The sequence below is a fragment of the Sphaeramia orbicularis genome, chromosome 13 (genome assembly GCF_902148855.1).
Source record: "Sphaeramia orbicularis chromosome 13, fSphaOr1.1, whole genome shotgun sequence".
Taxonomy (NCBI): Eukaryota; Metazoa; Chordata; class Actinopteri; order Kurtiformes; family Apogonidae; genus Sphaeramia; species Sphaeramia orbicularis.
The window spans coordinates 38,408,928-38,424,270 of NC_043969.1; the positions used below are offsets into that span (position 1 = coordinate 38,408,928).

Sequence of the window (15,343 nt, forward strand, 5' to 3'; positions counted from 1 at the left end):
GATGAAAACAAAAGAAAAATCACATGTAAAAGGTGAAAACAAGAGGAAAAGTAGTTGTGAAAGTTGAAAACATGAGAAAATCAATGCAACAAAACATAAAATATGCAACAAGATGAAATGTAAATGAAGTCATGACAAAAACACTGTAAAAAAAAAAAGTCAGAAAAATGACATAGGATGACACTGATTCCTCATCATTTTTTTTTTTTTTTTTAATCCATAAAACTAGTCACTCCAACAGAACAAATCCCACCAAACAGTAAATTCACACATATTTTTTCTAGATATTAAACCATAAACAGTGTGTGTTTATGTCTGAGTGGACAAACACTCCAAAAAGTCACAATCATATAAATAACTATAATGACATGCATTTTTTTTTATAGTGTGACAAAAACACTGTAAAAAATGTAACAGGATAATCTGATTCCTCATCATTTTCTGATATTTTGTTTTTAATAGACCAAACAACTAGATGTAAAGGATGAAAAGAAGAGGAAAACCAAATGTAACTGATGAAAATAAGAAAAACTAAATGTATAGGATGAAAAAAGAGGGAAAAAACAGATGGAAAAGTGGAAAATGTGGAAAACCCAGGAAAAAAATGATTAAAACAACGGAAAAATCCCATGTAAAAGCTGAAAACAACAGGAAAAACTAGTTGTAAAAGTAGAAAACATGAGAAAATCAATACAACAAAACATAAAATATGCAACAAGATGAAATGTAAATGAAGTCATGACAAAAACACTGTAAAAAAATGTAACAAGATGTTAAAAAAAGACATTTGAAAGAGGATCACACTGATTCCTCGTAATTTTCTGATATTTTATTTTAATACCAAACAACTAATCAATAGGAAAATAATCATTAGGTTACCAGACGTAAAGGATGAAAAGAAGAGGAAAACCAGATGTAAATGAGAAAAACTAAATGTACAGGATGAAAAAAAGAGGAAAAAACAGACGTAAAAGTGGAAAACATGGAAAACCCAGATAAATTAAGAGGAAAACAAAAGAAAAATCACATGTAAAAGGTGAAAACAAGAGGAAAAGTAGTTGTGAAAGTAGAAAACATGAGAAAATCAATACAACAAAACATAAAACATACAACAAGATGAAATGTAAATGAAGTCATGACAAAAACACTGTAAAAAAAAAATGTCAGAGAAAAATGACAGAGGATGACCCTGATTCCTCATCATATTTTTTCTTTTTTTTATCCATAAAACTAATCCCTCCAACAGAATAAATCCCACCAAACAGTAAATTTACACATAATTATTCTAGAAATTAAACCATAAACAGTGTGTGTTTATGTCTAAGTGGACAAAAACTCCAAAAACTAAAATGACATATATTTTATTTATTTTTATTTATTTATTTATTTTTTATAGTGTGTACCATTAAAATCCTTGTGTGTGATGTGGTGCGTGCACGTGAAGTGGACTCTACTCCAGTTTGGCACCGAAGGGGGCGACCACGAACAACCCCACACACTCGTCCCCTTCATCCTCCAACTATAGTGGTGGTGGTGGTGTGTGTGGGGGGACGACACACACACACTCACACATCCACGCACGCACGCACACATCCACGCACGCAGATCGGCCGGGGGTGTCACCTTATATCTCTCGCGCACTGTGCATCTGGGGACCATTCCACAGATTCCTCCCGCAGGATTTTTTTTTTTTTTTTTTGTTTTTTTTTTTGCGCGTATCCCCCCCACCCTCCTTCCCTCTCTCTCTCACTCTCTCTCTCACTCACTCACTCACTCTCTCTCTCTCTCTCTACGACGTTCAATTAGGTTCTCGTGCGCGTGCTAATGCGCATCTCGGACGGATGCGTCTTGTCCATGTGTGCGTCTGTGTGAGCGGCACCTTGGAAAAGGAGAAGGAGAAGTAGGAGGAGGAGAAAGAGGAGGATTTTTTTTCTGTGTGTGAGTGTGTTTTTTTTTTTTCTTCTTCTTCTGCCGTACCGTGTCGTGCACAGTGGAAATACACTCGCCTGCTCCGGTACTATCAAACCGAAAGGGAGGGAAGAAGAAGAAGAAGAAGAGGAGGAAGAAGAAGAAGAAGCAGGAGAGCTGTGTGTTGTTATTGGGGCATCCCACTCTATATTGATGATTTGTCAACGGGACAGGCCTGCTCCATTGGATGTGTCTTCAGAATGGTAAGGTTCATCTAAGTGTGATTTTATTTTTTATTTATTTTATATATTTTTTTTGCCAGTGTTGCAGAAAAAACACAGACAGCTGCACACAAGCATCATGCACCAAGCAGAGAACTACTAACGCGACCAGTTTCCCCGCAGACGCATGATTCTTTTTTTTTTTTTTTTTTTTTTAACTATTCCATGTTTATTTATTTTTTTTATTTATATTATTGCTGCGTTGGTAAATGTTAATCCTTTCCTTCCTCCTTTTTTTTTTCTTTTTTTTTCTGAAATCCGCGTGTGTTATTTCCCCCTTTTCCACATTTAACGCTGCTTTGTGAACCGTACATCCGACAACGAAAACGCAACCCCTGTCGATTCATTCCGAGCACGTTTGTCCGTTTTTTTTTTCCCAACTGGGGGAAATACTACAACTACTAATAATAAGAATTTAAACACGTAAAGTCCGAGAGGTTGCCGATTTTTTTGGGGGGGGGGGGGGGAGCTGGATCAGAGCTGGGAAGGGCTGCAACGCGTCCTAATGTCAGATCGGCACATAAATAACGGATCAAGCCGGATCAGGACTTGGTTTTTGGGTGGATTTTTAGAGGTAGGTTCGAGTGTTTATATGGATATACATATACGTATATATATATGAGCGCGTGAAGCCGGTTGTCATAAGATGTAAAAGAACAGGAGGGGTGTTGTGAGTCTGTGCAATGCAAAGGATGGCTTACTCTAAACGGCTGCTGTTTGCATTTTCAAAGCCAAGACTCCCAGGGAAAATGTGGAGGATAATGTGGATTTCATGAGGTGTGGAGTCAGGTGAGTCCATGCTTCAAGTTTGGAGGAAGCTTTTTGCAGTAGTAGGACCCATCCCGTGTCTGGAGATGCATGGAAAAAGCAAAGAGAGAGAGAGAGAGAGAGAGAGAGAGAGAGAGAGAGAAACAAACAAAAACATGCACTTGCAGAAAGAATAACATAACAGCACGAATAGGATGCAGTAATGTAATAATAATCATAATAAGTACTTTTTTTTTTCATTTGAAGTAACAATAACATAAGAGGACTTATAGGATGTGGTCATGTAGTAATAATCAAAATAAGTACTTTTTTTGGGAGGGGGGGCACTTGCTGAAACAACAACATAACAGAACTAATAGGATGCAGTAATGTAATAATTATCATATAATAAGTACTTTTTTTTGTTTTTTTTTTTCGCTTGCAGAAACAACAACATAATAGCAGTAATAGGCTGTAATAATGTAGTAATAATCAAAATAAGTACTTTTTTTGGGGGGGGGGGTCACTTGCAGAAACAATAACATAACAGCACTAATAGGATATGATAATGTAATGATAATCATAATAAGTACTTTGTTTTTCATTTGAAGTAACAATAACATAAGAGGACTTATAGGATGTGATCATGTAGTAATAATCAAAATAAGTACTTTTTTTTGGGGGGGGGGGGTCACTTGCAGAAACAGCAACATAAACGCACGACTAGGATGCAGTAATAAAATAATCAAAATAAGTCCTTTTTATGTGTTTTTTTCACTTGAAGAAACAATAACATAACAGTAATAGGCTGTGATAATGTAATAATAATCATAATAAGTACATTTTTTTGAGGGGGGGGTCACTTGCAGAAACAATAACATAACAGCAGTAATAGGCTGTGATAATGTAGTAATAATAATAATAATAAGTACTTTTTTTTTGAGGGGGGGTCACTTGCAGAAACAATAACATAACAGTACTGACAGGATAGGATAATGTAATGATAATTATAAGTACTTTTTTTGGGGGGGGGGGGGTCACTTGCAGAAACGATAACATAACTGCAGTAATGTAATAGTAATCATAATAAGTTATGTTCTTTGTGGGGGTCACTTGTAGAAACAATAACATAACAGCATGAATAGGATGCAGTAATGTAGTAATAATCATAATAAGTACTTTTTTGGGGGGGGGGGGCACTTGCAGAAACAATAACATAACTGCAGTAATGTAATAGTAATCATAATAAGTTATGTTTTTTGGGGGGCGTCACTTGTAGAAACAATAACATAACAGCATGAATAGGATGCAGTAATGTAGTAATAATCATAATAAGTACTTTTTTTGGGGGGGGGGGGGGGGGTCACTTGCAGAAACAGTAACAACAGCACTAATAGGATGCAGTAATGTAATAATAATCAGAAGTACTTTTTTTGGGGGGGGGGGGGGGGGGGCACTTGCAGAAACAATAACATAACAGCACTAATAGGATGGGATAATGTAATAATAATCATAATATGTACTTTTTGGGGGGGGGGGTCACTTGCAGAAACAATAACGTAACAGCATGAATAGGCTGTGATAAGGTAATAATAATCATAAGTACTTTTTTGGGGGGGGGGTCACTTGCAGAAACAATAACGTAACAGCACTAACAGGATATGATAATGTAATAATAATCATAATAAGTTTTTTTTGGGGGGGGGGTCACGTGCAGAAACAATAACAACAGCACTAATAGGATGCGATAATGTAATAATAATCATAAGTACATTTTTTTTTGGAGGGGGGGTCCACTTGCAGAAACAATAACATAACACCACCATTAATAGGATACAGTAATGTAATAATAATCATAATAAGTACTTTTTTTTTGGGGGGGGGGGGGGGGGCCCTTGCAGAAACAATAACATAACAGCACTAGTAGGATGCAATAATGTAATAATAATCATAACAAGTACTTTTTTTCCCTTTTATTTTATTATATGGTACAGAGCACAAACATCATGTCATAACAGCCAAAAAAAACAAACCCCAAAACAATATATAGTTGTGGAAAAAATGATTAGACCACCCCTTATTTTCTTTAATTTCTTGTACATTTTAATGCCTGGTACAATTTGTTTGGACAAATATAATGTTAACAACAAAAAATAGCTCATAAGAGTTTGATTTCAGAGCTGATAATCGATTCATTTTTCATGGTTTTCTTGATAAAAATCAATAGTTATGACATTTTACTGCCAAAAACAGTGCTTTTAGGCATTCCATGTCTGTTTAAGTCACATGATACACACAGTAGTTCATACTTGATCGCATAACTGTTGTTTTCGACGACTTCTGATGGTCTAATAATTTTTCCCGCGACCGTACATTCAACAGTAACAAAAAAAATTCATCGAAAAAGACCGCGTCATTACACCACCGTCACCATCCAACCGGTCGAATTAAGTGAAATCAAATCTCATTTCAGTGTTCAGCAGTTCACAAACGGTCCACAGCAGAGGAGCAGGAGCATGAGTAGGACCCCTGGGAGTCATTGTTGGGGCCCCTACACACCCCCGGCTCGGAGCTCTGATTGGACCACTTGTAAAGCTAACACACAAACGCACGCACAAACACAAACGCACACCTCCGAATCCGAGCGTGCAGCAGGACTCGCACCAGTGGGAGGGTTTTTCGACCTAAACAACATGACGAGGAAAATATATTGATAGTAGCCGTCTGCTCTGTGGTGACGGGCATTAGATGAGAATGGGCTTTTATGTAGGAGGGGATGTTTTGTTGGGAATATTCATCGTTAACCCTTAAAAACCCACACAACTTCCACATGATTTTGTCCTTCCCAAGTGATTTATCATCATTTATTGAAATATTATCCTCTGTATTTTGATTTTTTTTTAATGTTTTCCTATGTTTAATTCACTGATCCTATAGACCACAGGTCTCAAACATGTGGCCCGGGGGCCAAATCCGGCCCGCCAAAGGGTTCAATCCGGTCCCTGGGATGAATTTGTGACATGCAAAAATTACACTAAGATATTAACAATCAAGGATGTTGAACTCATTTTGGTTGAGGTTCCACATACAGACCAATGTGATCTCAACTAAAATAATGGCATAAATAACCTGTAAATAATGAACTCCAAATGTTCTTAGTTTAATGTGAAAAACACAATATTACATTACACCTATAAAATAATGAACTCCAAATTTTTCTCTTAGTTTTAGTTTAAAAAGTTACATTAAATTATGAAAATATTAACATTTACAAACTATTTTTTAACAATAAAATGTGAAAAACCTGAACTTTTGAAAGTGAAATTTTGAGGTGTAATATTGTTAAAATTGCACTTATTTTTCTCCAAAAAAATCATTTTTTTCAGGTTTTTCACATCATTTTGTTTGGATAGTTTGTAAATGTACATATTTTCATAATTTAATTTTGATTGCAGTAAAACAAAAAGAAAAAATTGGAGTCGTCATTATTTACAGGTTATTATGCTACTGTTTTACTGGTCCGGCCCACTTGAGATCAGTTTGGGCTGAATGTGGCCCCTGAACTAAAATGAGTTTGACACCCCTGCTATAGACCAAGGGTGTCAAACTCATTTTCTTCTGGGGGCCACATTCAGCCTAATTTAATCTGAAGTGGGCCGGACCAGTCAAACAATAGCATGATAGCCAGTAAATAATGACAACTCCAAATAGTTTTAGTGCAAAAGATGACATTAAATTATGCCAATATTTATGTTTACAAATTATCCAAACAAAAAGGATGTGAATAACCTGAAAAAAAAAGAAATTTGTAAAGAAATATAAATACAATTTTATCATATTATGCCTCGATTTATCATTTATACATATATATTACAGATCAGATCTACAAAGGTACAAAACTTTTTGTAACAGGCAGAAAATTTTTTAAATTGTGCTTAATTTTCTTTAGACATTTCAGGTTGTTCATATTTGTTCAGGTTATTCACATTTTATTGTTAAAGGATAGTTTCTAAATGTAAACATTTTCATAGTTTAATGTTTTTTGCATTAAATCAAAGAGAAAAAGTTGGTGTTGTCATTATTTATAGGTTATTGTGATAGTATTTTTCAGTTCGATGCCCTAACTTGCACTTTGCAAATTCATCCTGCGGGCCGGATTGGAACCTTTAGCGGGCCGGTTTTGGCCCCCGGGCCGCATGTTTGACACCTGTGCTATAGACCATAGGTGTCAAACATGCGGCCCGGGGGCCAAATGCAGCCCACCAAATAGTCAGATCTGGCCCGTGGGATGAATTTGTGAAATGCAAAAATTACACTGAAGATATTAACAATCAGTGGTGTCAAAATCCTTTTAATTCAGATTCCACATACAGATAAATATAATCCCAAATGGGTCAATCCAGTAAAATACTAAGGTATCATATCGTAACCTATAAATAGTGACAAGTTTTCTCGTTGTTTTAGCGTAAAAAAAGTAAAATGACATGAAAATGTTTATATCGACAAACTCTCTTTTTCAAAAAATGTGAATAACCTGAATAAATATGAACAATCTGAAATGTCTTTAGAGAAGTGAGTGTAATTTTACCAATATTCTGCCTGTTACTAAATATGATGTTTTTGTAATTGTAAAGTAAGTTATAATGCACACGTGTAAATGATAAACAAAAGCAGAATATTGTTAAAATTGCACCTGTTTTTCTTAAGACTTTTCAAGCTGTCCATGTTATTCAGATTTTTAAGGAAACTTTATAGATGTAAACACTGACATCATTTAATTTGACTTTTTTCACTGTTATTATTTTACTGGTCCGGCCCACTTCAGATCTTATTGGGGAGAATGTGGCCCCTGAACTAAAATGAGTTTGACACCCCTGCTATAGACGTTCAGAGCAAATTCAGTGCTTATTATATCAGAGCAGACAAAAACAGAAGAAAAAGCAACTTTTTTTTTTTTGCAAAATATATCATTAGCTGAACATAAAACAAGTATCTCCAGCCACTGTTATATATCAAACTCCGTGGGTTTTACTGGTGAATCAGCGTTTTAGAGGACGCTCACTACGGAGCCTCTGATGACCGTGAAAAGATGACAAACTGTATTTTACACCATTTATTTACATGTATTGATAGGATTAGTGGATCAACAGGTATTAGATCATAGATGGTGGATGTTTGGGTCTTTATGGGTTAATGAACATACCACCAACAGTTTTAACTTCTGTAGCTTGAAATGTATATACACACTGCTCAATAAGTGTACATAATTGTTCTATTAACATGCATGACCATGCAAAGCTGAGAAACTATATTTAGTTGGTTTTTTTTTTTAGTGTAAATTAGGTATTTTCCTATATTTAGTTTGTTGATAATGTTGATGTTCATGAAAGGTCAGAGTAAATTCAGTGGTTATTATATCAAAGCAGATGAAAACAGAAGAAAAAGTGACTTTTTTTTTTTTTTTTTTAGCAAAATATATAAACTGAACATAAAACAAATGTCTCCAACCACTGTTATATATCAAACTCCATGGGTTTTACTGGTGTTTTATAGGATGTTCACTACGGAGGCTCTAAACGTCCAAATGGGTCATATCTGATAACCACGAAAAGACGACAAACTGCATTTTACACCATTTATTTACATGTATTGGTAGGATTAATGGATCAGCAGGTATTAGATCAGTAGATGGAAAAGCTGAGAAACTGTATTTTGTTTTTGTTATTTTTTTAGTATGAATCAGGTATTTTCTTATATTTAATTCACTGATCCTGTAGACGTTCATAAAAGCTCAGAGCAAATTCAATGCTTCTTATATCAAAACAGACAAAAAGTGACTTTTTTTTTGCAAAATACATCATTAACTGATCATGAAACAAGTATCTCTAACCACTGTGACATATCAAACTATGGATTTTACTGGTGAATCAATGTTGTAGAAGATGACGGTGTTTCTATGGTAACTATGGAGCCTCTGAACGTCCAAATGGATCATATCTGATGACCATGAAAAGACGAATAACTGTATTTTACACCAATTATTTACATGTATTGATACAATTAATGGATCAACAGGTATTCGATCGGTAGATTGTGGACGTTTGGGTCCTTACGGGTTAATGAACATGTGATGACTTTTAACTACTGCAGCTTGATATGTATATACACACGACTCAATAAGTGTACTTTATATTAACGTGTCCATGAAAAGATGAGAAACTGTATTTTTTTTTTGTTTTTTTTAGTGTAAATCAGGTATTTTCCTACATTTAATTCACTGATCGTGTAGATGGTCATGAAAGCTCAGAGTAAATTCAATAATTATGACATTAAAACAGAGGAAGAGTGACTTTTTTTTGGCAAAATATATCATTAAAGCTGCGTATGACTTTTGGCACCAGTTTTTCGTCAAACCTCTAAAACCCGAGTCATAGCCTAAGTATCACGAATCTAAAAGTCTTTCCCTGATTACACACCTGACTTTCAATTTTGAAGTGTACCTCACCATAAACAAACCACTTGTTTACAATCAGAGTTGGTAGGTGACTCGGACATTTTTGGAAATTTGTCGTGATGTGGATTGTGGGAAGGGGAGCTACATGCAGCCACAGTAGCAAGAAGCCGTTTCCATGTTTGTTGCCGCTGCGGTCATAATGCGGTTGCGTGCGTAATCACGGAAAGACTTACGGATTTGTGATACTTAGGCTATGACTTGGGTTTTAGAGATTTGATGAAAAAATGGTGACAAAAGTCATACGCAACTTTACGAAAGTGTAAAAAAAAGCATCTACAACTGCTGTCATTTGTCAAACTCCATAGGTTTTACTGGCGAATCAATGTTGTAGAAGATGACGGTGTTTCCATGGCAACTACAGAGCCTCTGAACGTCCAAATGGGTCATATCTGATGACCATGAAAAGATGACAAACTGTATTTTATCGCAATTATTTACATGTATTGATAGGTTTAGTGGATCAACAGTTATTGAAAGTTTTAGGTCAGTAGATGGTTTTGTTTGACTTGGGATGTTTGGGTCTTTATGGGTTCAGAGAGTTGAGAGTAATTGATCGCCTCAAGAAGAATAATCACCGTTGCAGAGCAGAAACGTGGGTATTTCGCAAGTTATCTGAGACGAGTCAAACTTCAGCCGGTAAAGGAGCAACTCTGTGTGTGTTGGAGATTTGTTTTTGTGCGTGCGAAGGCTTAAAAGTGCCGTTATTACCCGCGTGACCCCAGATATTAGAGGTTAAATCCGAGGGAATCCGTAGGCCCTCCATCCTCCACGCCAAGTGTTTGTTGCGGAGTCTTCAAATGAGAAGTCTGAAGTTGTTAGGTTCCTCCGAGGTTAACCTTTGTAGAACAAGGCCGCATTCTCCCCAGTTGTCTTTGTCGTGCTGATGAGGTCTGAGAAGCAGCCTTGACGCTAGTTCTCTGCATGATAAGAGGGGATACAACCCTCCCTTTGTGGTCACAAATGAAAAATCTGTTCCTTGTCTTTTGGCCTTTTGTTGTTGTTTCATTGTGAACCAAGGGGTGTATAGCTTATTCTCCAAAGGACAGATCGCAGAGAGAAAGATGACATGTAAGTTGCAGTTGGACCTTGTTATATTCCATAAACGATTGGTAGTGTTTGAACTAATGTTGGCAGCGTACCGGGGCAGAACGATGACAAAGACCCAACAATGAAATGCCTTAACGTCCCTCTAGACTTTTCCAGTGGGGGATATTGTGTGTTTCAAGTCATAATTGTTGAGAGAGCTGTACGGTCATCTGGGGAGGGGGAAACGGTTAGCGTGGACGGTAAAAGGAGGCGCTGTGATTTGTGCCGCTCAGTGGAAACAACGTGACATTAAAACTGATGCTCACAAACACAATAAGGAAAGAGCAGGTTCGCCTTTACCTTCCGGAACAGATGGAAAAAAAACTAAATCAACAAACCGGTCTGTGCAAACGGACTGGATTCAACCTGTAAAGACCCAGGGCTAGTTTTGTTGCACTTCCCACATGAATTTCCCTCTATATTTAACCTTTCTTAAGTGATTTATTACCATTTATTACAGGGTGGGGAAGCAAAATTTACAATATTTTGAGGCAGGGATTGAAAGACAGTGTATGACCAATTAGTTTATTGAAAGTCATGAGAATTTATTTGCCACAAGAAAATGGACATAATAGAAAATGTTTTTATTCTATGTGTCCTCCTTCTTTCTCAATAACTGCCTTCACACGCTTCCTGAAACTTGCGCAAGTGTTCCTCAAATATTCGGGTGACAACTTCTCCCATTCTTCTTTAATAGTATCTTCCAGACTTTCTCGTAATAGTTTTGCTCATAGTCATTCTCTTCTTTCCATTATAAACAGTCTTTATGGACACTCCAACTATTTTTGAGATCTCCTTTGGTGTGACGAGTGCATTCAGCAAATCACACACTCTTTGACGTTTGCTTCCTGATTACTCATATGGGCAAAAGTTTCTGAAAAGGTATGGATAATAGTGTTAGGTATGATTATGACATCAATATATGTTTGGTTTCAAAACAACTGACGTAGTGCCTGCTGAGAAAAAAACTAAATGTTCATTGTAAATTTTGCTTCCCCACCCTGTATAGGGGACACAGTAATGTCCCGTCAGAGAGCGAACTTTAATTGATCGCCATTCCAACATTTATTTCAATATAAAGTAGCTCCTTGTTTTGGATAATCCCTTATGGTCCAACTAAAGCAAACATGAATTTAAAAGTAAAAATGTGGGTCATTTAGCAACACTAATCTGTCAAATTATCTCTAAAATGTCCCGTTGGAGAGATTTCGAATATGGTGTTTTGACGCTATAATATTATCCTCTATATTTTGCAGTTTTCACTGTGAATCATGTATTTAATCTCCTATATTTAATTTATGTGTTTATGAAATCGGAGTAAATTCAAAGATTATTACATCAAAACGGACAAAACTGAAGAAAAAGTGACTTTTTCAGTAAAACATATCAATAACAAGTTTGTTCATCCGCTGTCGATGATCAAACTCTATGGGTTTTACTGGTGAATCAATGAGCCCGTTTACATGACAATAAAAATCCAATAACTAGGAGTAATCCGATAATTGCCGTAATCGGATGTGACGCGTTTACATGCTCTTCCGAAAAACCCTAGTTTACATGTTTCAGTTCATTATTTGATTTCTTTCGAAGTACGTACATATGTTATGACATAAGACGTACACTTCCTGTCATTTTCAAAACATCTGGTCTTGTCTTGTTACCATGGCAACATCTATGGTGTTAGCGTTAGCCGTCCTAATGTGGGAGCTAATAAAATGGCAAAATACAGTCACGGAAAAAATTATTAGACCACCTTTGGCATTGTACTGAGAAAAACAGTGCTTTTAGGCATTACGTGTTTTTTTTTCTGTCTGTTTTAGTCACGATACACACAGGAGTTAGAACTGGATTGCATAACTATTGTTTTTGATGACTTTTGATCGTTTAATAATTTTTTCTGCAACTGTAGGTCACATGTTGGTCCTATCCTTCTTTTCATTTCATTGTTCGTTTACTTTTTTCCTTAGGCTCATGTTGTCGCTGCGTTACTTTCATTTATATAGTTGTTTTTTTTTGTTTTTTGTTTTTTTACACATGCGCAGATGTAAAAAAAATTAAAGAAATCAGGGTAGCTTCTACATGTGTGAAGACATTGGAATATTAGGGAGAAATTTAGGTGTCTTAATCTGATTAATCCGATCACATGAATAGTCTGATAACTCCAAAAATCGGATAATAATCGGAGTATTGGTATGCATGTAAAAGGGCTCAATGTTGTAGAAGATGACTGTGTTTCCATGGTAACTACAGAGACTCTAAACGTCCAAATGGGTCATATCAGATGACCACGAAAGACAACAAACTGCATTTTACACTAATTATTTACATGTATTGATAGGATTAATGGATCAACAGGTATCAATCATCGAACATCAGATTTACCATGAAACATCTCAGTGATTCTCAGTGCAGTTAGTGTTTTTTAGCAGATATTTATAAGTCAGTAGACTGTTTAACCCATAAAGACCCAGAGCTACTTTTGTGTCGGTTCCCAAATGAAATTTTCTCTCGTTTTAACTTTCCTTAAGCAATTTATCTCTATTTATTACAATATTATGCTCTACATTTTGCGTTTTTCACTATAAATTATGTATTTTCCTATATTGAATGCCTATTTTTAGTTTAGATTTTCATGAAAACTCAGTAAATTCAAAGGGGATTATATATGAAAATGTGACGTTTTCAGCAAAAATATCATTAACTAAACATAAAACTAAACACAGTCATTGATCCAACTCCATGGGTTTTACTGGTGAATCAATGTTGTAGAAGATGACGGTGTTTCTATGGTAACTACGGAGCCTCTGAACATCCACATGGGTCATATCTGATGACCATGAAAAGATGACAAACTGTATTTTACACCAATTATTTACATGTATTGATAGGATTATTTGATCAACAGGTATCAATCACCGAACATCAGATTTACCATGAAACATCTCAATGATTCTCAGTGCAGTTAGTGTTTTTTAGCAGATATTTATAAGTCAGTAGAGTGTTAAAGACCATAAAGACCCAGAGCGACTTTTGTGTCAGTTCCCAAATGAAATTTTCTCTCGTTTTAACTTTCCTTAAGCAATTTATCTCTATTTATTACAATATTATGCTCTACATTTTGCATTTTTCACTGTAAATTATGTATTTTTCTATATTTAATTTCCTATTTTTAATTTACATAGACTTCAATAATTAAAGTCCAACAAATTAAGTGGTATATGCCTGGTTCACCCACTCCATTAGGTTATTGGTGTTATAACTAATTTACCAACTATGGCTCAATTTTTGGACCAAAAGTACTTAAAATGTACATTGCTAATTATGTGAAATCTCTTCTGCTTTAAAAAAAAAAAGGAAAAATAGTCAGAAATGCACAATTTTTGACTTTGTGAAATAAAATTCCAAATGTTCAACTGAAAATCTGAGTCAGAAGTAATAAAAAGCCATGTAAGTAAACAATAAATAAGTAAATCTCAATCACTGAATATCTGATTTACTGTGAAGGTTCTAAATGATTCTTGATGCAGTCTTTTTTTATAGGAAATATCTATAAGTCAGTAAATTGTTTAACCCATAAAGACCCAGCGCTGCTTTTGTGTCAGTTCCCAAATGAAAATTTCTCTTGATTTAACTCTTCTTAAGCAATTTATCTGTATTTATTACAAATTATGCTCTACATTTTACACTTTTCACTGTAAATTATGTATTTTCCTATATTGAATTCCTATTTTTACTTTAGATTTTCATGAAAACTCAGTAAATTCAAAGGGGATTATAAATGAAAATGTGACGTTTTCAGCAAAAATATCATTAACTAAACATAAAACTAAACACAGTCATTGATCCAACTCCATGGGTTTTACTGGTGAATCAATGTTGTAGAAGATGACGGTGTTTCTATGGTAACTACGGAGCCTCTGAACATCCGAATGGGTCATATCTGATGACCATGAAAAGACGACTAACTGTATTTTACACTAATTATTTACATGTATTGATCGGATTACTTGATGAACGGGTATTAAACAGTTTATATCAGATGGTTTTGGTCGTCAGTAGATGTTTGGGTCTTTATGGGTTAACGTCAACATGTGCGTCTTTCTCTTTTGCTTTCTGGCTGATTTGTAAACTTGCTGACCCCGCCCCCATCCCCACCCCCTCCTTACCCTTCCACCCCCTCTTTCCATGCATACCTGCTTTTTAAACTTGCCTATATTGATTGCTGTACAAGGGGAGGTGAATTCTCTTGCCTGAAGCATTATGTTTAGTTGAAGCTGCAGTCTGTCATCTTGTGATTTATCACACGTTGAACTAATGGGGAACTGTCACAATTACACCACTTTATTTGACATGAAAGCAAGCCTCTGCACCCCCAGCCCCCCACCCTACCCCCCATCACCTCCTCTTTTTGTCTATTTTTTTTTTTTTTCCTTTAACGTTGCCGGGATAACTCCAGACTTCGAGTAATAAGTTGAAGACGCTGCAGAAATGGAAAGCATGTGTTTTTACTGAGTGAGTGACGATTAGTCTACGAGTGTCGGACGGTGTGAGCAAATGTTGTGTATCGTGGTGATTTTTAAGATATAATAATGATGAGTTCTAACAGGAAAAAAGCGATGAATGATTTATTGTCTGTAGAGATGTGCATAAATAATGAATTAGTTGAATAATCAAAATGAGAAGCATAGTCGACTTCTTCATCTTTTCATTATTGTTATTATTATTATTATGGCTTGGATCGAAGGCATTTCTTACCAATATCACAACTAATCACCTGAAAATGGCTTGATTATCCAATAACACTGCT

General features: G+C 35.6%; 1 pseudogene; it reads left to right on the plus strand.

The window, feature by feature from the left end:
• The first annotated feature begins 2,623 nt into the window (after positions 1–2,623).
• Positions 2,624–15,343, plus strand: part of LOC115431152 (teneurin-4-like) — a 138,351-nt pseudogene continuing 125,631 nt past the window's right edge.